The following is a 27,285-nucleotide window of genomic DNA, read 5'->3' as shown; positions in this document are numbered from 1 at the left end:
TAATCATTTCATGATGTATGTAAGGCAAACCATTGTGCTGTACACCTTAAACTTATACAGTGCCATATCTCGATTATATTTCAGTAAAACTGGAAGAAAAAAATGTCAGTAAAATGAAGGGAGAAAGGAGAATGGGAGTGGAGTATGGGACAGAGGGAAACTATTGATTATTTAAGACTATCTTGTTAGCTACAGTGTTGAATTGTATTGCAGATTTCATTATAGATAAATAGACTTCTATTCAAGTCTGTATCTTAGACTATATTTTGAGGATTCTCAGAAATTCCTTATATGAAGCCCTTGATGGTGACTAGATTCATTGAAGACTGTGAACCACATTCCAGAAGATGTAATTACTCTTCTTCCAGGCACTGTTACCCCAAGTAGAGTAATTGAAGTTCAGTTTTAATTGTGTTGTTGAAGCAGAGTTTGACATTTACAGAATACTATAAAAGCCTCCTTGGTATAGCATGTTTGGAAGTATATCCTAGATCTTAATTTACATTTAAATGATATTTCTTTCTTTGTTTCCATCTTACTCCAAAGTAGGAAACAAGTGCTTGTGTTATTGCTTTTAAATTATAGCAAGTACCTTCTGGAATGTGACTTGCAGTAGAATTCAGCACTTGGGAGTTGAGATTTGGTCATATGTATATATTTGCTCGTATGTGAACACATTGCATATATTTATGAATGGTATGAGTCAAGTAAAAATTATATGAAGGATTTACGAAGAAGATAATTTCTAATATACTGTGTGATACCCAACTCTCTGTTTTTTGTGACTATTTCTATCTATAAAGAAAGAAAGTGGAGTCGCTCAGTTGTGTCTGACTCTTTGCGATCCCACCGACTGTAGCCTACCAGGCTCCTCTATCCATGGGATTTTCCAGGCAATAGTACTGGAGTGGGCTGCCATTTCATAAAAGTAACTTATTTCGCAGAGAAGATTCTTTTTAAATTTTGTATTTAGGTTATTATCAAAAAAATAAGCAATAATAAGTGTTGGAGAGAATGTGAAGAAAAGGAACCCTTACATGCTGTTGGTAGGAATATAAATTGGTGCAACCACTTGGAAAACCATATAGGGATTTCCTTTAAAAATTAAGAACAGAACCGTCATATGATCCAGTTATTCTACTTCTAGATATTTATCTGGATACAAAAACACTAATTCAAAGAGATATATGCACCTCTGCATTCATTGCAGCATTGTGTATAGTAGCCAAGGTATGAAACAACTTATATGTCCATCAGTGGATGAATATATGAAGAAGAGATCTCAACACCCTCCCCCCACCACCATGCGTGCATACACTGGAATGCTACGTATCCCTAAAAACCAATGTGAAATTCATTCATTTAATTTGTCATTCATTACAACATGGATACCTATAGGGTATTATGCTAAGTGAAATAGGTCAGAGACAAATACTGTATGATTTTGCTTATATGTAGAATCTAAAAAATAAAATAATAAAGCAGAATCATAGAACAGATTTAAAAATTATATTCAGAATAGCTTTCGTGTCATTATATTTTACTTTTGTTCTTTAAAAATTGGTTATTTTTTCCAGAAAAAAGTATGGTAACTCACTAAAGCAAATCACTCTATTCCTAACTATTCCATGTTTTTTTTCTTTTTCCTAAATATGAGGATAAAAATAATTTCAGGTATGGAGAATGAATTGTGTGCCAATATCCACTTAAGTATAATGGCATACATAATCGAAATGCCCTTAGAATTGGTTTTAGAAGTCACATCATCTAGTTTTTCAGTGTTTTTGTTGAAACTTGAAACTTCTCTTTATAGGAAATATAAACTGAAGGAAAATTGGTGCTATAGAAGTACAGATTGAAAATTTAAACATCTTGACTTACTGAATGTTATGATGTGCCAGATTTTTAAAATAAATTGATTGAAATTAGGATTTCAAATAAAGTAAAGTATATCATTACTCCCTTTCATTTTCTTTTTCAGGAGGTTTATGTGTGGTCCACTACTTCTATGTTCTTTTCCTCTTATGAAAACAGAAGTGCAAGCCATCGTACTTTCTTTTCTCCTCTCATTTCAGACAGTAGTAATAATGTACCTGCACATACCTGTTATTTTGCGTGCTGTGCCCTGATCTAGGTTTCACACCCGTTTCTCATTCCAGAAAATGAAACAAGCTGATGGGCCAAGCCTGGGTTATACGTCTATCCCTGTAGCTTGAGAAGAATTAGGTCAGTCCCACTCCAGGCATGGACCTTGAGAAAGTGGAGTATTTTCCTAAAAGTCAATGTTCTGTTTCCAGAAAATGGGAGATACACTTATACCTTGCAGGCAAAAACATGTATGTCTGTAATTTCTGCTTAAGAAGAGCCAGTATAGAAAAACACACTTCTGTGGCTGATTATTCTCCCGTTTAAGTAAGGCGTCTACAGGGAATTTGCTTTTTAACTTGAAATGACAAAATCTGACTTTATTAATTATAAAAAAAAAAAAGTTAAAATTTCAAAATACTTACTAGTAGGGTTCAGAGCCATGACTAGTACAGATGTTTGCAAGGCATATATACATGTCACCATTCACCTTGAGACCTGTGTGATTAGTGGCCTCTGTGGTTGTATAACACTGAGTTCTGAGGGTCACTATTATGCTGGAATTAGCCACAAAGGATAAATCTTTTTTCTGTCAAATCAATGGGAGTACTAGGAGAATATTTCCTTTGAATTTTTTTTGATTTTTGAATTGGCTTAGTTTGAGCCCAAATATTGCACATTACTTGAAATGACTGCTGTAGGAGCAGAGACATTTAATGAGGATTAGTGATCAGTGAAGCACGTATACTGTACAGAGGTTGATGTTGTAGGGCATGGGGTTAGGTTTAATGGAGGACATAAATTTAATTGTTAGTAGGTGTTTCTGGTGGATGTGAGCATTTAAAGGGAGAATTACTGTTTATAAATTCTTAACTGCTATTGGCCTGTCGTTCACTGCTAAGCTGCTAAGTCACTTCAGTCGTGTCCAGGTCTGTGCCACCCCCTAGACGGCAGCCCACCAGGCTGCCCCGTCCCTGGGACTCTCCAGGCAAGATCACTGGAGTGGGTTGCCATTTCCTTCTCCAATACATGAAAGGGAAAAGGGAAAGTGAAGTCGCTCAGTCGTGTCCGACTCTTAGCGACCCCATGGACTGCAGCCTACCAGGCTCCTCCATCCATGGGAGTTTCCAGGCAAGAGTACTGGAGTGGGGTGCCAGGGCCTTCTGCTTGTCGTTCACTAGTGTGCATATAATTTTAAAATTGTTAGAATGAAGTAAATTGACAGCTTTAAAAAAATAATAAACTTTACTTTTTAGGGAAGTTTTGGGTTCACAGCAAAACTGCTTGGAGAGTACAGAGTTTCTATATGCTCCCCCTCCCCCCACATAAACAAACATTAACTTTTTACTCCAAGGTATATATTTTTTTAATTAAAAATTTGTTTTAAGATTTATTTATTTTTGTGCAGGGTCTGCGTTGCTGCGTGGACTTTTCTCTAATTGCTGGGAGCATGGGCTTCTTATCGTGGTGGCTTCTCTTGTTACAGAGCACAGGCTCTATGTACGCGGGCTTCAGTAGCTGTGACTCTGCGGCTCTAGAGCACAGGCTCAATAGTTGTGGAACACATGTGGCCTGTGGCACCTTCCCAGGGCAGAGATTGAACCTGTGTTGCTGCCTTGGCGGTTGGATTCTTAACCACTTTACCACCAGGGAAGCCCACTCCTAGGTATTTATAAGAGTATTTAGAAACACAAATTTTTTGTGTGCTTACTTTTGCAACTAGAAGATGTGTTCAGACTAGAAAGGGGAAAGTGTTCTGGAGCCAAGAAGCCTTCTCTGACAGCCCTGAAATGTTGCTACAGTGGAAGAACAGAGGAAGAGTAGGGATCTAACATCATCTGACCTGGAGCCACCTGCCTTCAGGTCAAACTGACTGACGACAGCTCAGAAGGGAGCATTGTGCCCAGGGACAGTGCACGGACCAATAGTAGGAGCCTTGGTTCTGGCTAGCTCTGCGTCTAGCTTGCTGTGTGGTTGAACTGAGTGAAGACCGACTCCCTTCAGCTTTCTGGGATTCCACGATGGAATGGGGTCTCGAGTCAGGGCTAACATCATTTCCTACAGGGGCAGCAAGCAGTGTGGAATCACAGAGTCTTGTCCAGCTTGGCCACACACTAGTTGAATGCCTTCTGTCCAGTCACTTAACCTCTTGGTTTCAGCTGTGGAAAGGTTGTAATTGACTTCTCTGTTTTCCTCTAAGGGCAGTTTCTTGGCTCTTTCTGGTTTAACGTAGCTAATTATTATATAGTATTATTTGTTCATGGCACCCCACTCCAGTACTTTTGCCTGGAAAATCCCATGGACAGAGGAGCCTGGCAGGCTGAAGTCCATGGAGTTGCTAGAGTCGGACACGACTGAGCGACTTCACTTTCACTTTTCACTTTCATGCATTGGAGAAGGAACTGGCAACCCACTCCAGTGTTCTTGCCTGGAGAATCCCAGGGACGGGGAAGCCTGGTGGGCTGCTGTCTATGGGGTCGCACAGACTTGGACACGACTGAAGCGACTTAGCAGCAGTAGCAGCAGCAGTTCTAGGAGTAACTGCTTTGTGAATAAATAACTTCGAAAGGGAGTGTAGTAACACTTCACTGTTTTTGAACAGATTCCTTTGTGTCATCATATCAGGATGACCTAAATCAAATCCCTTATGATTATACAGTGGAAGTGACAAATAGATTCAAGGGATTAGATCTGTTAGAGTGCCTGAACAACTATGGACAGAGGTCCATGACGTTGGACAGGAGGCAGTGATCAAGACCATCCCCAAGAAAAAGAAAGGCAAAATGGTTATCTGAGGAACCTTACAAATAGCTCTGAAAAGAAGAGATGCAAAAGGCAAAGGAGAAAAGGAAAGATACACCCATTTGAATGCATAGTTCCAAAGAATAGCAAGAAGAGATGAGAAAGCCTTCCTCAGTGATCAATGCAAAGGAATAGAGGAATACAGTAGAATGGAAGAGAGTAGAGATCTCTTCAAGAAAATTAGAGATACCAAGGGAACATTTCATGCAAAGATGGGCACAATAAAGGACAGAAATGGCATGGACCTGACAGAAGTAGAAAATACTAAGCAGAGGTGGCAAGAATACACAGAAGAACTGTACAAAAAGGATCTTTACGACCCAGATAATCACGATGGTGTGATCACTCACCTAGAGCCAGACATCCTGGAATGTGAAGTCAGGTGGGTCTTAGGAACCATCATTATGAACAAAGCTAGTGGAGGTGATGGAATTCCAGTTGAGCTCTTTCAAATCCTGAAAGATGATGCTGTGAAAGTGCTGCACTCAGTATGCCAGCAAATTTGGAAGACTCAGCAGTGGCCACAGGACTGGAAAAGGTCCATTTTCATTCCAATCCCAAAGAAAGGCAATGCCAAAGAATGCTCAAACTGCCGCACAATTTGCATTCATCTCACATGCTAATAAAGTAATGCTCAAAATTCTCCAGGCCAGGCTTCAACAGAACATAAACTGTGAACTTCCGATGTTCCAGCTGGTTTTAGAAAAGGCAGAGGAACCAGAGATCAAATTGCCAACATCTGTTGGATCATGAAAAAGTGAGAGAGTTCCAGAAAAACATCTATTTCTGCCTTGTGACTACACCAAAGCCTTTGACTATGTGTATCACAATAAACTGTGGAAAATTCTGAAAGAGATGGGAATACCAGACCACCTGACCTGCCTCCTGAGAAATCTGTACTCAGGTCAAGAAGCAACAGTGAGAATTGCACATGGAACAACAGACTAGTTCCAAATTGGGAAAGGAGTATGTCAAGGCTGTATATTGTCACCCTGCTTATTTAACTTACATGCAGAGTACATCATGAGAAATGTTGGAATGGATGAAGCAAAAACTGGAATCAAGATTGCCAGGAGAAATATCAGTAACCTCAGATGTGCAGATGACACCACCCTTTTATGGCAGAAAGTGAAGAAGAACTAAAGAGCCTCTTGAAGGTGAAAGAGGAGAGTGAAAAAGTTGGCTTGAAACTCAACATTCAGAAAATGAAGATCATGGCATCTGGCCCCATCACTTCATGGCAAATCGATGGGGAAACAGTGGAAACAGTGACAGACTTTATGTTTTTGGGCTCCAAAATCACTACATTTGGTGACTGCAGCTATGAAATTAAAAGACACTTGCTCCTTGGAAGAAAAGTTATGACGAACATAGACAGCATATTAAAAAGCAGAGACATCACTTTGCCAATAGAGGTCCATCTAGTCAAAGCTATTGTTTTTCCAGTGGTCATGTATGGGTATGAGAGCTGGACTACAAAGAAAGCTGAAGGCCGAAGAATTGATGCTTTTGAAGTGTGGTGTTGTAAAGACTCTTGAGAGTCCCTTGGGCAGCAAGGAGATTCAACCAGTCCAACAGTAAGGAGATCCAACCAGTCCATCCTAAAGGAAATAAGTCCTGCATATATTCATTGAAAGGACTGATGCTGAAGCTGAAACTCCAATACTTTGTCCACCTGAGGCGAAGAACTGACTCATTGGAAAAGACGCTAATGCTGGGAAAAATGGAAGGTGGGAGGAGAAGGGGATGACAGAGGATGAGATGGTTGGATGGCATCACCGGCTCAATGGACGTGAGTGAGTAAACTCCGGGAGTTGACGGTGGACAGGGAGGCCTGGCATCCTGCAGTCCATGGGGTCACAGAGTCAAACATAACTGAGCCAACTGAACTGACTGACTGACTGATCAGAAATGTTCTTGGAATCAACATATCTGGAACTAGAGTCTTTCTGCTTCAAAACTACTTGCTAGATATCCTTTAGGCACACCTGAAAGGGACAAGAACTCTTTTTGGATAGTATGGTTTTTTAATAACATAATGTTATTAATAGAGATGTGATTTTTAGATGACAGAATTGTACGTTAGTTTTCTTTAAATTGTCTTTGTGCAATTTAAGTAATACAGGCAAAAAGGGAAAGATCAGGGTCCTTTACTTCTTGGAACAGAATGTTTTTTGATTGTTTCCATTTAAAATGATATAAATTGCTCACAACTCACTTCCTTTTTTTATCAACTGACTTTGGACTAAGTTAAGAGTATGATTTTCTGTCTATTGTGAATGCTGATTAAAGGAATCCTTTCTTACCTCAAAGGACAAGGTAGTCCTGAGATTCCTCCAGGGAGTTTAATTCACAGAACCCCTCCTTGAAGATACAGGCTACTTCCTCAGGTGTGTAGGCCAAGGTTTACTTGGACCAAGCCACAGTAATGTGGATATGCGATATCCCACAGGGCTGGGATTATCTTAACCTTTTATTTTCCAGCTTAGTGACTTGATAGAGCTAATGAATCTTCCCAAAGTACCTGGGGTTTCCCTGTCAGTGTGCCTCATATAGCTGCTGGCAAGCACGTTTTTATACTCTTCCTGGAAGTGAAACTCTTTCTGCCTTAAATGTGCAATTTCCCCTGCCTGAGAAGGTCAAAGGCACATTTACATAGTTCACAAGAGTATAAAAGAGGCATTCAGGGCCTCCTTGCCAAGCCATCTGACTAGACTAATACCAGCTCATTTTCCACCTCTACTTATGGAAACTGCAGAAATTCATAGGTGCACCATGGTCCCTGAAACAAGTCTTAATGGCAAAGGAACATTAAAATAAAATGTCCACATTATCAAATCAGTTAATGTAGCTTGAAATTGGTAGGAGTAAAAAGTGGTTGTTCAGACTGTCAAAATTAAACATGTTAAAACTACCTAAATAAAAACAAAATCTACCTTTTTGAAACACTGTTCTTGCCTAGAGAATCCCAGGGATGGTGTAGCCTGGTGGGCTGCCATCTATGGGGTCACACAGAGTCGGACACAATGAAGCGACTTAGTAGCAGCAGCAGCAGCAGCAGCAATTTACTTAGTATTCAAATACTGAGAATATTCAAAGCAAACTTCAGCATATTCACAATGTTACTTTTTTTATTGCTTTTCTCCCACCTAGTTTTTAACTCTAGTGTGCTCACTAACATTTATTGAGCACTTCCTATGTACCAAACCCTTTGTATTTATAACATCTTCTAATAATTTAAGGCAACCTGTTGAGGTGTAGGAATTGTTATCCTTCTGTCCTTGAGGAGTAGAGGCTCAGAATCTCAGGAATTGGCTCACAGTGGCAGGGGAGTAAGTGAATGAGGGATACAGGTTTGGCCCTAAGGTCAGTATGCTTTGCAGAACGGCATGCTGCTAACTGTGCTCTGCTGTTTATGAGACTATGGAGAGAGAAAAAAAGAAGAGCAAGTTGCATTACTCTCATTTGCCTACATTTCATGTTCCACTGTCTGATGTGAGCCCAGATCTGCCTCCTTCCCCTTCCTGCATAATGAACTTGGGCCCCGTCTGGGCCTGTGCCCATGACACCCTTCTCCATCCTCTTCATTTCCTATGTAAAGATTTCCTTTATAAAGATTTCCATGTGCAATCTAACTTTGGGGAAATTCTCTGCTTAACATTTTGACAGTACACATTTCTTTCTGTTACTGTGTAACTCTGTGTGTGTGTGTGTGTATGTAACTATGTGTGTGTGTGTGTGTGTGTGTGTGTGTGTGAGTGAGTGTGATTACCTGTCTGGATCATTAGCTTCCAGAAAACAGCAATCTCATTGGCATCTTTGTACTCTTGGCATGTAGATAGGTGGAAGGCAGTTTTTAAAGCATAGTTTTATAACTGGTCAATAGTGACTACTGAAGGGGAGAGGATTTCCAGATCTTTCATCGTGTTATTTTAGGAGGTCTAACAATGAATGCTAGAGTTTTCTATCTCTGCCTGCTGGTGTTTTTCTACACTTTTTTGGGAATTTCAAGCAGATGGACAGATGATAATGACTTGTATTAATAGTTACTTTGCTTTACTGTTACTATCTAGTGAACTCTTAAGGCTTGTTTTGCTTTTTTTTTTTTTAACTATGTTTAAGATTTGTTAACTGTGAAAGACTCTGGGTCATGAGGAAATGCAAGAGTGGGGATGGGAAGGTGATAACAAAGATACTTCAGATTTGCATTTTCTTTTTAGAAATTTCCATTTTCAGTGTAGCTGACACTTGTAATTTCTGTTAAGGATTGGTGCCTGAGCAGGAATGCCTATGAAATAAGCTTCAGCTGTAAAGACAGGCAAGGTGGGTGATTTTAACAAAAGTGTTGTCTTTTTTCATACCTTAATGAAATAAAATAATAAAATGAAGACAGTGACAATAAGAATTGTGAAAAAAGACAACTCATTTTTAAAACAAGCATATGTATTATATATTTCCAAGCATTTATCTTTGTCTGCATAAAGGTAATTTATTTCAGCAAATGATTTAACCGGAGCTTATCATTTTTAGAAAAAAACATCCTTTGTCCTCTGCTATATCACAGTGACCTGAGGTGTGGAATTGATTGACCAAAATTGCATAACAGCCGGTATGCATTTCAGTACTATATTATTTTGCAGTGTGCCTGGTACTACTACTGAGGAGATGAAAAGAACATTAAATACTTTGGGGGTGAGTAGGGGGCTTATGTACACACAAGGCTGGGAAAGCTTTAGTTAATGAGTTTTTTTTGGACTACAAATATGATACATTTACATAGAAGTAAGAGCTTGGCATTTGTATTTAGCTTTTATTTATAAACAACATTTACATTTTACTTGTAAACATATAGTTTATAAAACGGTGAATTGAGGAAGTAGCTTCAAGATAGAAAAATCTTGCAGAGAACACCTACTTTGTAAAGTGGAGATTGGAGTACATATTATTGGGCAAATGGAGAAAGCCGGTAGAAGACTGAGTGAAAGAGCGGATGTTAAGACTGTTATTTGTGACCTGGACTAGTTCTGACTTTCAGAGGTCATACTGAGTCTTAGATTAGACATGCAGCCTCTTTCAGAACACAAACATAATTGAAAATAATAATTTAAAAATCTGCTTTCTTGGGTCTCCATTTTGCTTTTCTTCCAGTGTAAAAGCATGAATATTCTATTTTCAGGAAGATGAGGAAAAATATTATTTCCTTCTCTAACCGTTTGGCTAATTTTGTTGTTGTTTCTGGCTCCATAAATTGAGAGGCAGTCTGTACCATGCATTGTATCATGCCCAGCAAGTTTTTGTTTTGCTTTGTTTTTTTTTTCATTTGAAATTGTTCCTTAGCAAATAATTGCAGTTCAGAATGACTTTTATTGAGCTTGATTGAATTAGGGTTATGTATGAAAATGAGTTAGTTAAAGCTTAATCTATTACCCAGAGAATTGATGAAAACATCAGAAAAGCAGTCATTCATGGGGATTAAATATTCTTCCATGTAAGTGGGCAGCATGGTTGCCTGGATTCTCTTCTGCACTGACTAGGTTGTAGTGACATCAGGGTGCAAAACATACAATGTTGGCCTAGAACGGGATTTTGCCATGATATGCCTTGAATATTACATTGGACATTAACACTAATGAGGGAGCCTATCACATTGTAAAAAGTGGCATCTCATTTTTTTTAGTATAATAAGCTTTCAAAACATAGTACCCCAAGGGGCAATGTGTAAACCATCAAGAAGCCAGTTGCTTTGGGATATTTCAATGGTTGCTTAGGCCAGGTCTTTATGAAGGGTTTTGCAGATGCCAAGTTAGATGTCCTATTTGTGGCTAAGAGGTGAACAATAGATAATTTAAAGTTAGCACTCCCACCTGCCATGATAGCTTCTCAGGGAATTCTGAGCTGTGGCAGTTCAGGCCTGGCTTCGTGTTCATCCTGTGGGAGGCAGTTTCATGGGTGGGAAATGGGCCTTGGGAAAGGAGCAGGTTCTTAATGAGCTAGTGGGACTGAAGTCCTTGGGAGTTGGGAATCCAAGGCCCTGTTTGGGTGGAAGGGAGGGCTGAGAGGAAGCACCGTGTGACCCAGAGAACATAGACAGGCATGGGGTGGCTCAGTTGAAAACCTCCCCTGCCTTTGGTCTAAGGGCATACACACACAAGTCACCATTCTGCGGGATTGTATTCACCCCCTTAGACATTTCCCCTTCTTGCCCACCTGTCCTTCTGACACCTCACACAGCTGCCCATTTCCATCAAATCAGAACATTTTATGAAGTCGCCTTGTAACTTAAATGCAGACAGAACAGCTTGTGCTGAAACTGCTTTTCTGAAGTTACCGTGTGGGCATTTGTAATAGCCAGATAAAATCTGGAGTCTCTCAGTGTGGCTCAGAACTCAAAGAGAGTCTGTCTCAGGCAGGATCTTCAGCTTTGGAATTGACCTCTGTTCTGTGGCTTATTCCCTGGCTGATTCTTTGGCTGCCCTGTCCTAAGTTAGTTAAGTCCAGCATGATTTCTTTTTTATCCTGAGTTTTAAAATCCTTATTGGTTACAGCATAATCAACCTCCTTCCTCTCCCTGCCTACTTTATCCATAGATATTTACATCCCATGTGATAAATTATTGAACAATAATCAAAGCAAAGTATAGATTTGTTCTATTTGGGGGGTATATATTTGATTATAGAAACAAATCAGTAAATGTACCTTAAGATTAGTGATAGTTTGTTTTTGAGCTCCTAACAGAACATCTTTCTGTACATAGGATAGAACATACTTTATTTCTCAGATAGCCTGCACTCACTTCTTAAACTAAAAGGTAAGCAAATCTCCAAACTAAAATAAAAATTTGTTGTTGTTCAGTTGCTGAGTCGTGTCCCAGTCTTTGGGACCCCATGAACTGTAGCACGCCAAGAATTAAACCCACACTATCAAAGTTAATTTTGGACCCTTCTCTCCCAGTTGTGGCAGTATCAGTTCAGTTGCTCAGTCATGTCCGACTCTGCAACTCCAGGACTGCTGCACGCCAGGTTTCCCTGTCCATCACTAACTCCCGGAGCTCACTCAAACACATGTCCATTGAGTCGGTGATGCCATCCAACCATTCATCCTCTGTCGTCCCCTTCTTCTTTTAGCTTCAATCTTTCCCAGCATCAGGGTATTTTCTAAGGAGTCAGTTCTTCGCATCAGGTGGCTAAAGTATTGGAGCTTCAGCTTAAGCCTCAGTCCTTCCAATGAATATTCAGGATTGATTTTCCTTTAGGATTGACTGGTTTGATCTCTGTGCAGTCCAAGGGACTCACTCTCAAGAATCTTCTCCAATGCCACAGTTCAAAAGCATCAATTCTTCAGCGCTCAGCTTTCTTTATGGTCCAACTCTCACATCCGTTCATGACTACTAGAAAAACCATAGCTTTGACTATATGAACCTTTGTCAGCAAAGTGATGTCTCTGCTTTTTAATGTGCTGCCTAAGTCTGTCATAGGTTTTTTTCTAAGGAGCAAGCGTCTTTTAATTACCAACTGCAGTGATTTTGGAGCCCAAGAAAATAAAGTCTGTCACTGTTTCCATTGTTTGCCCATCTATTTGCCATGAAGTGATGGGGCTGGATGCCATGATCTTAGTTTTTTTGAATGTTGAGTTTTAAGTCAGCTTTTTCACTCTCCTCTTTCACTTTCATCAGGAGGCTCTTTAGTTCTTCGCTTTCTGCCATAAGAGTGGTGTCATCTCTCCCAACTGTGGCAGTATAAATTAAATTCATTTTTTAAAAGTTTATAGCAGTTTATTTACTTGATAGTTATTTATATTCATGATTTTTACCTATTTCATAATTTTTCTTTTAATGGTTCTTGATAGTTGCTTTTATAAATTTATATGAAGAAAAAGCATGGACATAAATATATGAGATAGTGTATGTCATTTTCTTAAAACAGCAGTTTTAATGTTAGCTGTCTCAGTTCAGTTCAGTCACTCAGTTGTGTCTGACTCTCTGTGACCCCATGAATCTCAGCACACCAGGCCTCCCTGTCCATCACCAACTCCCGGAGTTCACCCAGACTCACATCCATCGAGTCAGTGATGCCATCCAGCCATCTCATCCTCTGTCGTCCCCTTCTCCTCCTGCCCGCAATCCCTCCCACCATCAGAGTCTTTTCCAATGAGTCAACTCTTTGCATGAGGTAGCCAAAATACTGGAGTTTCAGCTTCAACATCATTCCTTCCAAAGAAATCCCAGGGCTGATCTCCTTCAGAATGGACTGGTTGGATCTCCTTGTAGTCCAAGGGACTCTCAAGAGTCTTCTTCAACACCACAGTTCAAAAGCATCAGTTCTTCAGTGCTCAGCCTTCTTCACAGTCCAACTCTCACATCCATACATGACCACAGGAAAAACCATAGCCTTGACTAGACGAACCTTTGTTGGCAAAGTAATGTCTCTGCTTTTGAGTATGCTATCTAGGTTGGTCATAACTTCCCTTCCAAGGAGTAAGCGTCTTTTAATTTCATGGCTGCAGTCACTATCTGCAGTGATTTTGGAGCCCCAAAAAATAAAGTCGGACACTGTTTCCACTGTTTCCCCATCTATTTCCCATGAAGTGATGGAACCAGGTGCCATGATCTTTGTTTTCTGAATGTTGAGCTTTAAGCCAACTTTTTCACTCTCCACTTTCACTTTCATCAAGAGGCTTTTTTAGTTCCTCTTCACTTTCTGCCATAAGGGTGGTGTCATCTGCATATCTGAGGTTATTGATATTTCTCCCGGCAATCTTGATTCCAGCTTGTGTTTCTAAGGAGAGACTTTTATACCATTTATTTAATCAGTTTTTGGAATTGTATGCTTCTTTTGTAGCAACATAAGCATTTAATTTGAAAGTATTCACGTGTCCCATTAATTTTCTTCAGAGATCTTTCTTCTTTCATCCATACCCTTGTTCTAAAAAATGTGGATAAATGAGTAGTATCTTGTGAGAAGCCTTGTAAGACCATTTAATATTTTATTCTTTCTGGTTATTGTTTTCTTCTGTAGCATTGGGTGACAACTGAATTATCTACATCTAGTTAGGATTACTCAAATGAATCATTATACATTTTTGATATTTAATGTATAAGAGCGAGTTCTTCCATATTGTAGTAGCTGAAAAAACACTTTAGCTAACACATAAAATGACTAACAATATTGATCAAGCAGTAAGCTAGTAAGTGATACCCAGTTTCTGAAATATGTTGTAGCCTGCTGATTGTAAAGAAATATATTGTCATAATACACAAGAGAGTAGGAAATTATCTCTTAGTTGAGTGTGATTTAGTATTACCATATGAAGCACTTGAGAAACTAAATGAATGTGTCTCACATAGAAACTGAAATAGCTTAATTTAAAAAAATTATAATTTAGATATATGTCTGTATTAATGATGACCCTATATGCGAGACAGCAAAAGAGACACAGGCTTTTGGACTCTGTGGGAGAAGGTGAGGGTGGGAGGATTTGAGAGAATAGCACTGAAACATTGCTATTGTATAGTACTATATGTGAAATAGATCGCCAGCCCAAGTTTGATGGATGAGACAGGGCACTCAGGGCCATAGCACTGGGATGACCCTGAGAGATGGGATGGGGAGAGAGGTGGGAGGGGGTTTCAGGATGGGGAACACATGTATTCCCATGGCTGATTCATGTCAATGTATGGCAGAAACCACTACAATATTGTAAAGTAATTAGCCTCCAATTAAAATAAATAAACTAATTAAAAAATAAATAAATTGGAAACATTAAAAATAAAAAAAATTCACAAGCAATTATAATTTAGGTATATGTCTATATTTGCAGTCTTAATATAAAGTTTTGTTTAATTTGTACACTTGATTTCAATCCTCTTTTATTTCATCATGTGTAGCTAGAAAGTAATTTATAACAGCTTTTCTCTATTTGTATGTGTTCCCCCACCCTTTAATAGAAGAACTATCTGGGCTTCACTCATCTTTAAAAGATAAAATATAAGCATCTGAACCATAGCTTAATTGTGGTTAAGCTTTAACTGGTTTGGTTGAACCAGTCATTTCAAATAACTTGACTTTAGTCAGGATGTCATTTTAATTCCATGTTTTTCCAGAGGATTTACCTGTAACTCTATACCTGAATTTAGTCAGCAAACTAAGAAGTAATGGCCTGTAATTCTTTGTCTCTGTAACTTTGGCCTCAGAATTCCCGTTGAGTAATTTTAGTAATCATCTTTTTGTTAAATTAAAGTTGACAGTAAATACTTTCGGTCTTTTTTTCCTCAGTAGTGTTAGTCCAGGGATGTTTAATCATTTTCCTGATTTTGATTGGTTGGCTGTTAATACATCTTATTTAGGGATGATTTTGCTAAAGGAGACTTAAGTGTCAATATAGTTGGAAAGGGCTTCCTGACTCACCATTTTAATCACTTTGCTATGGGTCCTCCACAGAATCCTGCTGCATCACAGAAGTTGGAAGTTCTGATGTTCCATTGACATCACAATGGAAAGTCTTGACTTGACCGGTAAGAGCAGCCCCATGGTGCATCTTACTTACTTACCTGGAAGCAATGAAGCAGTCAAGAGCTATGTGGTATCAGAGCTGGTCTCAACTTTTTCGCATCTGATAGATTCACCTTCCGTATTGATCAGGGAAGTGTGATAATTGTGTATTTTACTTGTCAATTTTATTAGTATTTTAAAAGTGACATGTAGTCTCTATTATCAAGAATGTTAAATTTTCCTTTAAAGTAATTAATTTTTAAAAATTAACTATTTCAGAATCCCTGGCTTGTTTCTCCAATGTAATGGGCTACTGGTAAAAAGTCAATTTATTGAAGTCCCCAGTTATCTAGAGAATACATGTCTTAGTAAATATTACATTGGTTTGTTCCCTCAAAGCTTTTTGTATTTCCTTTGGCATTAAATGAAAAGTGAATCAGTATCAAAAAGCATTATGGGAGCTTAAAAAAGACTATTAAAAATAATAGAAGCAGGTGTAGCAATACCATAAAACTATTTTGAATATGAAAAACCACACAGTGAAGAAAAAGTTGAGATTTTAAAATATGTACATGTGGCAAATTATATCAAACTTTGAAACTCACATACTATAATTCTGTCCTTTTGTTCATAAGTTGTATTCAAAACTGCTTCCTTTGGAATATTTTAGGATTAATTTTAATAATGATTACTTAAATGCATAGAGTTTTCTCAGTCTGGGAATAAAAACGTGTGATTGATTTACTGGTGTTTGAATACTTTATGGTGAACTGATGATTTATAAGACCAAGGAATGTGACATAAAATGAACAAAAATAGTAAATATTGCTTAGTTGCAATTTTCAGGACATGCACTTATTCTTCAAATTTTCGATTCATGGTAAACTTAAATCTTTTTTCTCTTAAGTATTTTTGATAGCCTGTTAGATCTGTCTAGAAAATTTGTGTGTGTGTTTTTGTTTTAGTAAATATATGACTGAATGTTGCTTTTATGATTTTATGATGTGATAAGGCCTCTGAACCATTCTTCTGAGTGTTACAGTCTAGGATTGTTTGCATTGTAAAAATAAATGCCATTAACTTGTAAGTGTGTTTACTTGGATATTGAAACACCAACAAAATCTTATTGCCAGTGAGAAGACTGAGATTTAGTTATTTCTCCTCCTTTCTGTATTATCCTTTACGGCATAATAAGTCAGAAATACAAATTCTGGATTTATGAATGGCAGGATACCATTGACTGTGGTTTTACTGGGTCAGCAGAATAGACTACAGAAAATTTGAATATCTATACTGTAATTTCAAATATGTTCTCAATTACTAATTCTAATAGTGAGATTTAAAGAAAATTAAATTTGTGGCAATATTCTGAGTTTTCTAAATATGAATATATATATAGAAAATAAAGCAGGACCTTTTATATTACCTATTCAGAGAACTAAATCATTAATATGCCATTGTATGGCAGTCTTGACTTAAGTAGCCATCTGATCTTTGATCACTGAATGTTAATTAGATTACATCAGTAAAGCATTTTTATTGACTGTAAACAGATACTGACAGAAAATGCTGATAAAATTTAAGAAAACTGACACTTTATACTTCTAGTGTACATTTATGTTCATCATAAGTACAGTATTAACTAGTAGAAAATATGCCATTCAAAATCAAGAGTAATTTAGGAAATAAATCTTGGAAAATGTTACCTAGCAAAATGGTTCCCAGGGTTCAGTAAATCTGGGAAATAATGCTGTTTTAGTCAGCTTAGGCAAAGCTTTGTTTAATTAAACAGAGTCCCTAAATCTTAGTGTTTTATACCAATAAGAGTTTCTTTATCACTCATGTTCGTATTCCTGATGAATCTGTTGCCACTCTGCTCCATGTCCTCTTCATTCCTGGCCCAGAGCTGAAGGACAGCCTCTCTGGGATGCACAAGTCTTGTGGCAGAAGGAGTCAGGCATTCTGGGTTCTTTAAGAGGCCATGTATGTCACTACCTCTTAACATTTCATTGGCTAAAGCATGTCACATGGCCAGCTCATGTCATGGGATAGGAGTGGCTTCTTAAGAGGAGTGGTGTAGGGGCTGATAGGGAAGCACAATGCCTATTTTAAGGGTAATATTTGGATAATCCTATCTCGGGCTTTTCTAGACAGACAGAATGCACCTTGTATGTTAAGCTTCCAGAAGTCCTGTAAAAATTAATCTGTTTAACGTGGAAAATTATTTGTGAAACTTCTGTGTGATACATGGAACATATTGAACTTTGAAACCTATCTGTGAACAAGTTTTAGGGAATGAGGAGTTCATTCATTCCAAGAGTTTCCCTAAGTTTTGAACATTATCACTTTTACACTATGCAATAAGTGGAAATACACCCTATATTAAGCTTACATTCTTGTTTTATAAGTTGGCTTTAAAATGAAAGAAAATTACTTCAGACTGGACCCTCGGTGGTTTGAATACAGAGTTTGAGAAGGGAAATAATGATCCTCATAATAAATTCTTCCCTATATTTACTGGATTTCAGGAATTTTGACAGATATCCAATTGGGTATAGAGGAAGAGCATAAGAGAATGGGTAGGTTTTTTTTTTTTTTACCCGTAGTAGCATAATTATTTTACCATGTAATGGTAATCAAGTGCTTCTACTTAAAGTCAATTTCAGGAATGATTCTGGAGAGAAAGAATACACATACTATAAGGTTCTCTAATGTACACGAGTTTTCTAATGTACCCCGAGGTCGTATTCACTATACAGTGATTGCATTATTCTGTCCTATACTTTGTAGAAAATTGATAGTCATAATGAACTCCTCAGCTAGTGTTATGATTAATCCCACAAGTTTTATAAAATGTTGTGACCACATGTGTGTGGATTAAGATGATTTAAATATTGAGGATTATACTATAAGCAGTGCTTTGTTTGTAAGTTTCTAGTTCCTTAAGATTGGGGAAAAGGAACATTTAGAAATCTGTGAATTCAGAGAAACTTAGGCATAAATCCTAGTTCTGGAACTTTTAAGTTGAAAGAATTTGGGTGATTATTTAACCTCTGTCAAATTTTGTTTTCTCATCTTAATATTGGATAATGATCTCTACCTCATGGAGTGCTGATAATGAAATGAGGGAATTAAGTTGAGTGCCTGGCACATGGGATGCTCTCAAGAAATGGTAGTTAAGAAATGTGATCACAGTTCAATAATCTTGGATGCACTGTAATATACTGTTATTACAGTATATGTATGTATAAACTATGTTTGCATATTTATATTTAAACACACACTTCCAAGAGTTTTAAAAAATTGTCCTTAAGGTATAAGTATCCTACAGATTTACTGAAAAATAAAAGTGGCTTTATCCTCATCTGAAAAGGTGAATCCTGTGGAAGTACCAGTCACCCTGTGAACTAATAAATCAGTTCTTGCCACTGAGAACATAGAAGTCCTAACAGAGTGATTGCCAATTGTGGATGTATGGCCTCGCCTCTGAATTTTAAGGTTGGCATCAAAGAAAAACAATTTTTTATAATCTCACAGGGTACAAGAACAAAAGAGAGTGCCACAGAAATTTTCTTCAGCATGTAGAGCAAATGCTGTTTGGTTTCAAAAGAGTCAGCATTTCTACTTCAAGATTTCTATGCTGCTGTTTCCCAGTGAAGCTGAGATTATTTAAATTCCTTCAATGACTTCTCTGTTGGCATTGTCCCCTCACACTCAGAATCAGGACAGCAGAGGATATCTCTTAGGGTTCAAAGCTTTATGTTATTTCTAAATGATAATTTAATTTGGAATAACACAGAGATACATATAAGTAATTTGGGGTAAATTATTTTTCAAATTGTCCCAAGTCTTTCTCTTTATAAATGAATCATCATTGTAACAACTACCAGCTGGATCATTGATAGAGTGAAACTATTTCAAAAATAGAATATTTTCATTTTTAGAGATTATATAGTCTGGGCAGCCATAACAAAATACCACAGACTGGGCAACTTAAACAATAGATTTCTTTTTACAGTTCTGAAGGCTTATGGTCCATGGTCAAGGTGTTGACAAATTCTGTTTCTGGTGTGGTTTCTCTTCCTGGCTTTTGGACAGTTGCCTTCTTGCTGTGCTCTCACGTGACCTTTTCTCTGTGTCTGTGGAGAAAGTGTGCTCTGGCCTCTTCCCCCTTCTTATAAGGACACCAGTTCTATCAGATAATGGCCCCACCCTAGTGACCTTACTTAATTTTTACCTTCTTCTAGGGTCTGTCTCCAAGTACAATTGCACTGGGTTTTGAGGTTTCATTATACAAATTTGAGGGCAGCCAATTCAGTTCATACCAGAGGTATTTGTTTTTTCTGTGCCAAAGAGAGAAGAGAATGTTAAAAAAAAAAAAAATTCTATGTTATTTAATCTATAAACAAGAAGATCCGGTTTACTGTATCATCTAAGATTCTAAAAATTATCTTTGAATCTTTGGAATGGGAGACATTTGAAATTACTGAATTCATATTTCTTCCACTTTGAAGTCACAGTGCATTAAAAAAGAATGTCTTTCAAGGGAAGGAATCAAATCAAAGAACTTGAAAATCAGAGTGTTTTGTATGATGGAGGAATAGCATCATTGTAAAAATTGATTTCCATGTGTATTCATTGTTGACTTGATATGGAATGTATTTGAAAATTAGGTCAAAGAAGAAGACATTTAACTTTTTGAGATACATGTTTCTGCTGACTATAATCAAGCCAATTCATATTTTTCATGGCTATATTCTTTTACTTTATTTAGCAGGAAAATAGCATAGTCTTAAAGGTTCTGGAAAACAGAAAGAAAATATTATGCATTTGAAATAAAGCCAGCAAAAGCCACAACAGAGTCCTAAATCTCCTATTCTCCCTGTTAATTATCCTGCCTCCCTCTCTTTCTTTTTTTTAATCTCCTTTTTTCATCCTCTTCCTTTTCCTCCTTTCCTCTGATATTACTCTTAGGTTAGGTAATCATTGAATTTCTCAAGTAATAGTCTAAGTGCAATTCTTTGAACATCTCTGTAGTACCTTTTTCTAGTACATAGGAGGAACTTTCAGTTGATGAGTGTTTGGGATTAGTAATCGTATTGATGAAGGCTCAATTTAACTCTTAGTTCTACTTTTGAACTTAAAAAAAAAAAAGAGTGCTCTATGTCACTAGAATAATTTGAGTGTCTTATGATTTGATGCCTATCTGAAAAGAGAAAATATACCATAAGGAAACAAACCTTTGAGACTCTCTTTGTATAATAACAACTTTAAATTGATTCACCTTGTGTGTTTACAGACTAAAAGATAAGCTCTTCAGGACTGATCTACTTTTGTGGATTGCAGTTAATTGGTTGAAAGTTATTATTTTACCTTTTATTTACTTTTGATTTTGATTTCCCTCTAAAGCTATTTACAGATGACTCAAACTTAAGCCTTATATGTAATAAATTTTAGCACTGTATTTCTTTTGCATAGGCTCAGTCTACTGATTATTAAATTTACTAGTTAAGGACAATACAAATAAATTGAGACATGACCACTTCATCCATTTTACTACTCTGAAAGGTAGATAAATTATTTTTATACTGAAGTCTATATTGCCTTTGATCTCTATTACAGAGAATTGTGTTTCTCCAGGAAAATAAATGAATCTTGTTGTTGTTGTTCAGTTGCTCAGTCACGTCCTACTCATTGCATCCTCTGTGGTCCCCTTCTCCTGCCTTCAGTCTTTCCCAGCATCAGGGTCTTTTCCTGGGAGTTGGCGCTTCACATCAGATGGCCAAAGTATTGGAGCTTCAGCTTCAGCAACACTCCTTCTAATAAATATTCAGGGTTGATTTCCTTTAGGATTGACTGGTTTGATCTCCTTGCTGTCCAAGGGACTCTCACGAGTCTTCTCCAGCACTTCAGTTCAAAAGCATCATCTCTTTGGCGCTCAGCCTTCTTAATGGTCCAGCTCTTACATCCTGTGTGACTACTGGAAAAACCATAGCTTTGACTAGACAGACCTTTGTTGGCAAAGTAATGTCTCTACTTTTTAATACACTGTCTAGTTTATCATAGCTTTTCTTCCAAGGAGAAAGCATCTTTTAATTTCATGGCTGCAGTCACCATCTGCAGTGATTTTGGAGCCCAAGAAAATAAAGTCTATCACTGTTTCCACTTTTTCCCCATCTATTTGCCATGAAGTGATGGGGCCAGATGCCATGATCTTAGTTTTTTGAATGTTGAGTTTTAAGCCAGCTTTTTCACTCTCTGTCACCTTCATCAAGAGACTCTTTCGTTCTCTTGGCTTTCTGCCATTAGAATGATGTCATCTGCATGTCTAAGGTTATTGATATTTCTCCTGGCAATCTTGATTCCAGCTTGTGATTCATCCAGACTAGAATTTTGCATGATGTACTCTGCATATAAGTTAAGTAAGCAGGGTGACAATATGTAGCCTGATGAACTCCTTTCTGAATTTTGAACCAGTCTGTTGGTCCAGGTCCAGTTCTAACTGTTGCTTCTTGACCTGCATACAGGTTTCTCAGACAGCAAGTCAGGTAGTCTGGTATTCCTGTCTCTTTTAAGAATTTTCCACAGTTTGTTGTAATGCATACTGTCTAAAGGTTTTAGTGTAGTCATGTTTTTCTGGATCTAAATGGATCTAATGGGGTGAAATTTCTCATAACATTGCTCTCAGAATTTCCATGCATATTAATGTAGAATACATACTATATTTACTGAGTATTCTGCGCGTACACAGATAAGTGTAAATATACATGAGTGAATACATGTAATTTTTTCAGGCAACTTCTTCAGGAAACCTAAAGCCTTAAGTTTACATTAGAGGGTCTGTTTTGTTTGGGCTGTATCCCCCAAACCTACGAATGGTTTCCAGCACATGGAACTTGCTTAGGGAATATTTGGTGAATTAGTAATACAAGAGTTCACATTTTATTAATTGTATATTCCATTGATATTGATATTAATAAGCATCCCCAGGTCTACTTGGAGATAGTTATTCTTCCAAGTGTTAGTTCAGGGGGAGGAGTGTTCCTCATAAATAAGTCTTTAAGTTGCAGTTAGTCCTATAATCAATAAATGTTAGTGAGCTTAAGAACTTAAAATGAGCAGCAAAATAATTTCTGGGTACCTGTTGTATTGTTCATAGGGTACATTGAGTCAGCAAGAGTTTATTAAGACTTGTAAGCCTTCTGCCAAGTACTTTCCTAACACTTTACCAGTGACCTTCTGAGTGGAGTGCATGTGAAGGTTCTGAGATACAAGAAAGGCAAATTGGTTCAGGTGGGGTCACGAGAGATGCTGTATGGTACTTGTGTTTAGTTAATACGTAATAGAAAGGTTGACTTAAGTCCACATTTAGATGTTTTATTCTTGGGGGGGTACTATTTTTAGGATATTCCTATATTCAAATTTATAAAGATGTTAGAGAAGAACATTGTGTTTTGGTTTGTGTGTGTATGTGTTTTGATTTGTGTGTGTATGTGTTTTGATTTTATAAACTTTTGTAATCTTGATTTTCAGTTCTGCCTCTGACATTGTTATATTGCTGTTCTTAAAAAGCAGATGAGTTATGTAGTTGTTTTAATGTTTCCTTAACATTTATTGTAAGGCCATTTATTATCAAGTGTCTCTTTGAGGCAAAAGTATTCCACTTCAGGAATGTAATGTTTTAAGCTGTTGAGTTACCACAGGCATAAACAGTGTACAGGTTTCTGGAAAGGTCAATTAGATGGGGAGGAACTGGCTTCTGAACAAGGCTTAAATAATAAGATACCATTTAACTGGTGAACACAGTCCCAAGCATTTTCAGTTATGCCATACTGCTACTGCTGCTAAGTCGCTTCAGACGTGTCCGACTCTGTGCGACCCCATAGACAACAGCCCACCAGGCTCTCCTGTCCCTGGGATTCTCCAGGCAAGAACACTGGAGCGGGTTGCCATTTCCTTCTCCAATGCATGAAAGTGAAAAGTGAAAGTGAAGTTGCTCAGTCGTGTCAGACTCTTAGCAACCCCATGGACTGCAGCCTACCAGGCTTCTCCGTTCATGGGATTTTCCAGGCAAGAATACTGGAGTGGGATGCCATTGCTTTCTCCAGTTATGCCATACTAATTACTAAATTAGAGAGAATGAAACCCACAAAACGTGAGATGTATCCATGTGCAGAGAAGGGTAAGCCCTCAGGCACCACCCAGATGGCCCGAACTGATTCTCTGAATCATGCGCTTAATATAGTTTGTGAATACCTGCTGTGCTTTCAGTATTGTTAGAGATGCCTGTTCATCAAATAGGTGTATTATATAAAGAGACAATAGAGGAAAGTGTGAGATTAGCAGCCAGTGTCCATCCCCTGTTTAAATACAAACTTCTTCCTCTGTCAGTCATTTTGTTCTGCCATTTGCTGACACTTACAGCTCATCTCTTGGGCTTCCCTGGTGTCTCCGCAGTACAGAATCAGCCTGCAGTGCGGCTTCTATCCCTGGGCTGGGAAGATCCCCTGGAGGAGGGAATGGCAACCCAGTACCCACTCCAGTATTCTTGCCTGGAGAATCCCGTGGACAGAGGAGCCTGGCCTACTACAGTCCATGGGGTTGCAAAGAGCCAGACATAACTAAAGCGACTTAGCACTCATACACGCACAGCTCATCTTTCAGTCCATTTAGTAACATAAATACTTAAAGGGATGATAGTTTTCAGGTTTGAAAGTTTTTCCTGTTAAGATAATGGGTATTGGTTTTCTTTATTGCTGACATAACAAATCTATCTTGTTGATGGTAAAGGTGTGCCAGTTATGTTTCTCTTTATTAATTTTGAACTAATCATCAGTTATAGAATTTTTTAACCCATTATTCCTTTTATAATAAAATATTTCATGCATTAGAATTTATAATGTGCCTGTGGAAAAAAAATATTTTAGAACTTTTACTTCCCAATTTACTTCCCATTCTTGCTACTAGGTTGTCAACTGCCTAATACTCATCCTTGCTTCGGTAGATAGGTAGAAACTTAAAGATTTCCTTATAGAAGACAAATTTCAATGGATCACTTTTTTCAGCTGTAATTTGATCTCAGAAGCATGGGCTCTGGATCTGGAGTCAGATGGACTGTACACAAGACTAAATTCAACTCAGTTGATTACTGATTGTACTGTGGGAAAGTTACTTTTCTTCATCTGTGAAACGGGGTGAATATGGTCCGTGTAAGGTTCTTACGAAGATTAAAAGTGCTGGAGGTTACACTGCCAACCCCAGAACAGGGCAGGGCTGCTAAGAAAATGTGTTTGTTCTCACAATGGACAGTAGGTCAAAGTGGTATTTAACTTATTTTTACTGCTCTAACTGTTCTTTGAAATGGAATTTCAAGCATGTTATTATCTCTATTCACAGCGAGAGAAATGTCTTCACTGTGTTGCACTTTATTATATGAAGTCTTTATTGAGTACAGGATTGGTTTTAAGTCATTAAAGAGTAACATTTACTCTTTATATTGTTAAATACCTTAAAATATTTCCTATACCATCATAATAGATGTTTATTTATACTTTGCCCAATTTAATTTTGCAGTTTTATTAAAGTGTAATCAAAGCTCAAATATATGAAAGTATTAGGAGATAAGTCATCTATCATTCAGTGAGGTATAGTTATTTTAAGAATATTATCGCCTCATGCAGTGTTGGTTTTAACAAAATTATCACCTTAAACAAAAAGTAAATTATTTAAGTGTAAAAGTACATTTTTATAATCTACACAATTTTCTTCAAAGATTATAATTATTTTAATAAAACAAAGAGCTGTATTATGAATTCTTAATGAAATTTAAAGTATGAGAGCTATTTTTGTAAATTGATTATTGCAACCTAGCTAAAAAATTAAAAAAATTCTAAACAGCTGTGACCTTATTATGACCTTATTCTACTAGTTTATCCATAAACTAGAGAAGCAAGATTCTCCTTCATTTTAGGTCATTGGCTTAGCATTTCACAATTAATTGATCCAAGACAAGAAAGTATTTTTATTTCTAGTAATTTTCATGAGCGTGAAGCATTACAGTTTTGTTCTTTGTCCCTAGTAACTTTTATTTATTTATTTTTATTATCTCTATAATTAGTATATCTCAACTGATTTTGAAGATAATTTAGGACTATCTATGAAAATACCTTGGTTCCTTCAAAAAGCTTCTCTGTAAGTTAACATGTTTGTATTAGGATATTTGTGGGGTCTTTTTTTATAGCAATTTTACCCTTTCCTAGTCAAATAGGTGCATTTTCTAAACATAACTATGGATTTTATAGACTTGAATTATGTACTTTTTCAACTATTAGTATACTATATATCATTCTAAACTTTTCTGGCTCCCATATGAGTGAAGAGTGTTTGCACTCTTTTTCTAGCTCTTGTATTCCTTTTTTAGAACCTGAACTGCCTATAGTAATCTCACTGGAAAAATTGTTTTACTTAAAAGGTAAAAGTAGCATACTTTCTGTTCCTCTTATTTATCTGATAAATACTTACTGGAACTACTGTGTTCCAAGTGTTAGACATTGTCAAGGTCACATTATGATAATAGAAGGCAAACTAATTAGGTACAATATAGATAGATAAATAAACCTCACTGAGAGTTCTGAGTGGAGAAGGCAATGGCACCCCACTCCAGTACTCTTGCCTGGAAAATCCCATGGACAGAGGAGCTTGGTGGGCTGCAGTCCATGGGGTCACTAAGAGTCGGACACGACTGAGTGACTTCCTTTCACTTTTCACTTTCATGCATTGGAGAAGGAAATGGCAACCCGCTCCAGTGTTCTTGCCTGGAGAATCCCAGGGACGGTGGAGCCTGGTGGGCTGTTTATGGGGTCGCACAGAGTCAGACACGACTGAAGCGACTTAGCAGCAGCAGCAAGAGTTCTGAGGAAGATCTTAAATTCCAGGTAGGATATCAGGGAAGACTACTCAGAGGAATAAATATAGAATCTGGAGAAGGGGAATGCAGGCATACCTCAGTTTATTGTAGTTTTCAGATACTGCATTTTTTGCAAATTGAAGGTGAGACAGCCTTGTGGTGAGTAACGTTATCACCATCTTTTTTTTTCCAACAGCTGTCACTTTATGTCTGTCTGTCACATTTTGGTAATTCTTGCAATGTTTTAAACTTTTCCATTATTATTGTATTCATAATGATCAGTGATCTTTAATGTTACTATTACAGAAAATTATGTCTTGCTGAAGGCTCAGAGATTGGTTAGCATTTTTAAGCAATAAAGTATTTTTTAATTACGGCATGTACCTTTTTTAGGGATAATGCTGTTGCACACTTACTAGACTATACTATAGTGTAAATGTACTTTTATATGCACTGGGAAACCAAATAATTTGTGCAACTTGCTTTATTATGACATTTTCTGTATTCAGGTAGACTGGATCCAAATCCACAGTATCTTCAAGGTATGCCTAGATACCTTTTGCTATTTGAATGGAATGTTTGTAAGGGTAAAATGGGAAATTTTCATCCAGAGCTAGATGTAAGAGGGTCTTGAATGTCAGGGTGAATTTACTTTTTTTCTTTTCTTTTTCTTAAGGCAGATAAACCACTGAAAAATTTTGAGCAGACAATATAAATGAGATGGATTGAAAGGGAAAAGAAATAGGCATTGGAAAGTTTGGTTTGAGGGGCTTTAGCATATCCCAGGCAAAAAGAAATTTGTTTTTCTAATAGAGTTTGAGAGTTGTAAATAGCATCATTGTAGGAGACATGAAGGTTTATACCCTGTCTTGATGTGTCTTAAAATATTTTGGATTGAGGTATCCAACTCACCAAATCAAATAAGTCTTTTCCCATTTTGCAAGCAAAAATTAATAGATACTCACTTTTAATGATTGCTTTAATGAAGATTTTCTCAAATGTCTG

The 27,285-nt window shown here is 37.3% G+C and overlaps 1 protein-coding gene across 49 annotated transcripts in view; it reads left to right on the top strand.

Annotated features, from left to right (window-relative positions):
• The window catches only part of BBX (BBX high mobility group box domain containing), a 297,568-nt gene that overhangs the window by 116,924 nt on the left and 153,359 nt on the right, over window positions 1-27,285 (top strand). For 38 of the 49 annotated variants that reach the window (XM_086408500.1, XM_086408481.1, XM_086408360.1 and 35 more), the window contains one exon: window positions 15,324-15,397. The exons of 5 other annotated variants lie outside the window; for them this stretch is intronic. The gene's annotated coding sequence lies outside the window, so the exon portion shown is untranslated. Of the gene's footprint in view, window positions 1-15,323; window positions 15,398-17,902; window positions 17,954-25,994; window positions 26,309-27,285 lie in introns of those variants that run through there. 6 more of the 49 variants (XM_086408444.1, XM_086408127.1, XM_086408272.1 and 3 more) reach the window with 2 other exon arrangements.

The sequence above is a fragment of the Bos grunniens genome, chromosome 1 (assembly GCF_055505025.1).
Source record: "Bos grunniens cultivar Pamir isolate PY7600 chromosome 1, Bosgru_T2T1.0, whole genome shotgun sequence".
NCBI lineage: Eukaryota > Metazoa > Chordata > Mammalia > Artiodactyla > Bovidae > Bos > Bos grunniens.
The sequence above is the reverse complement of the archived record's forward strand: the minus strand, read 5'-3'. Positions and strand labels throughout refer to the sequence as shown.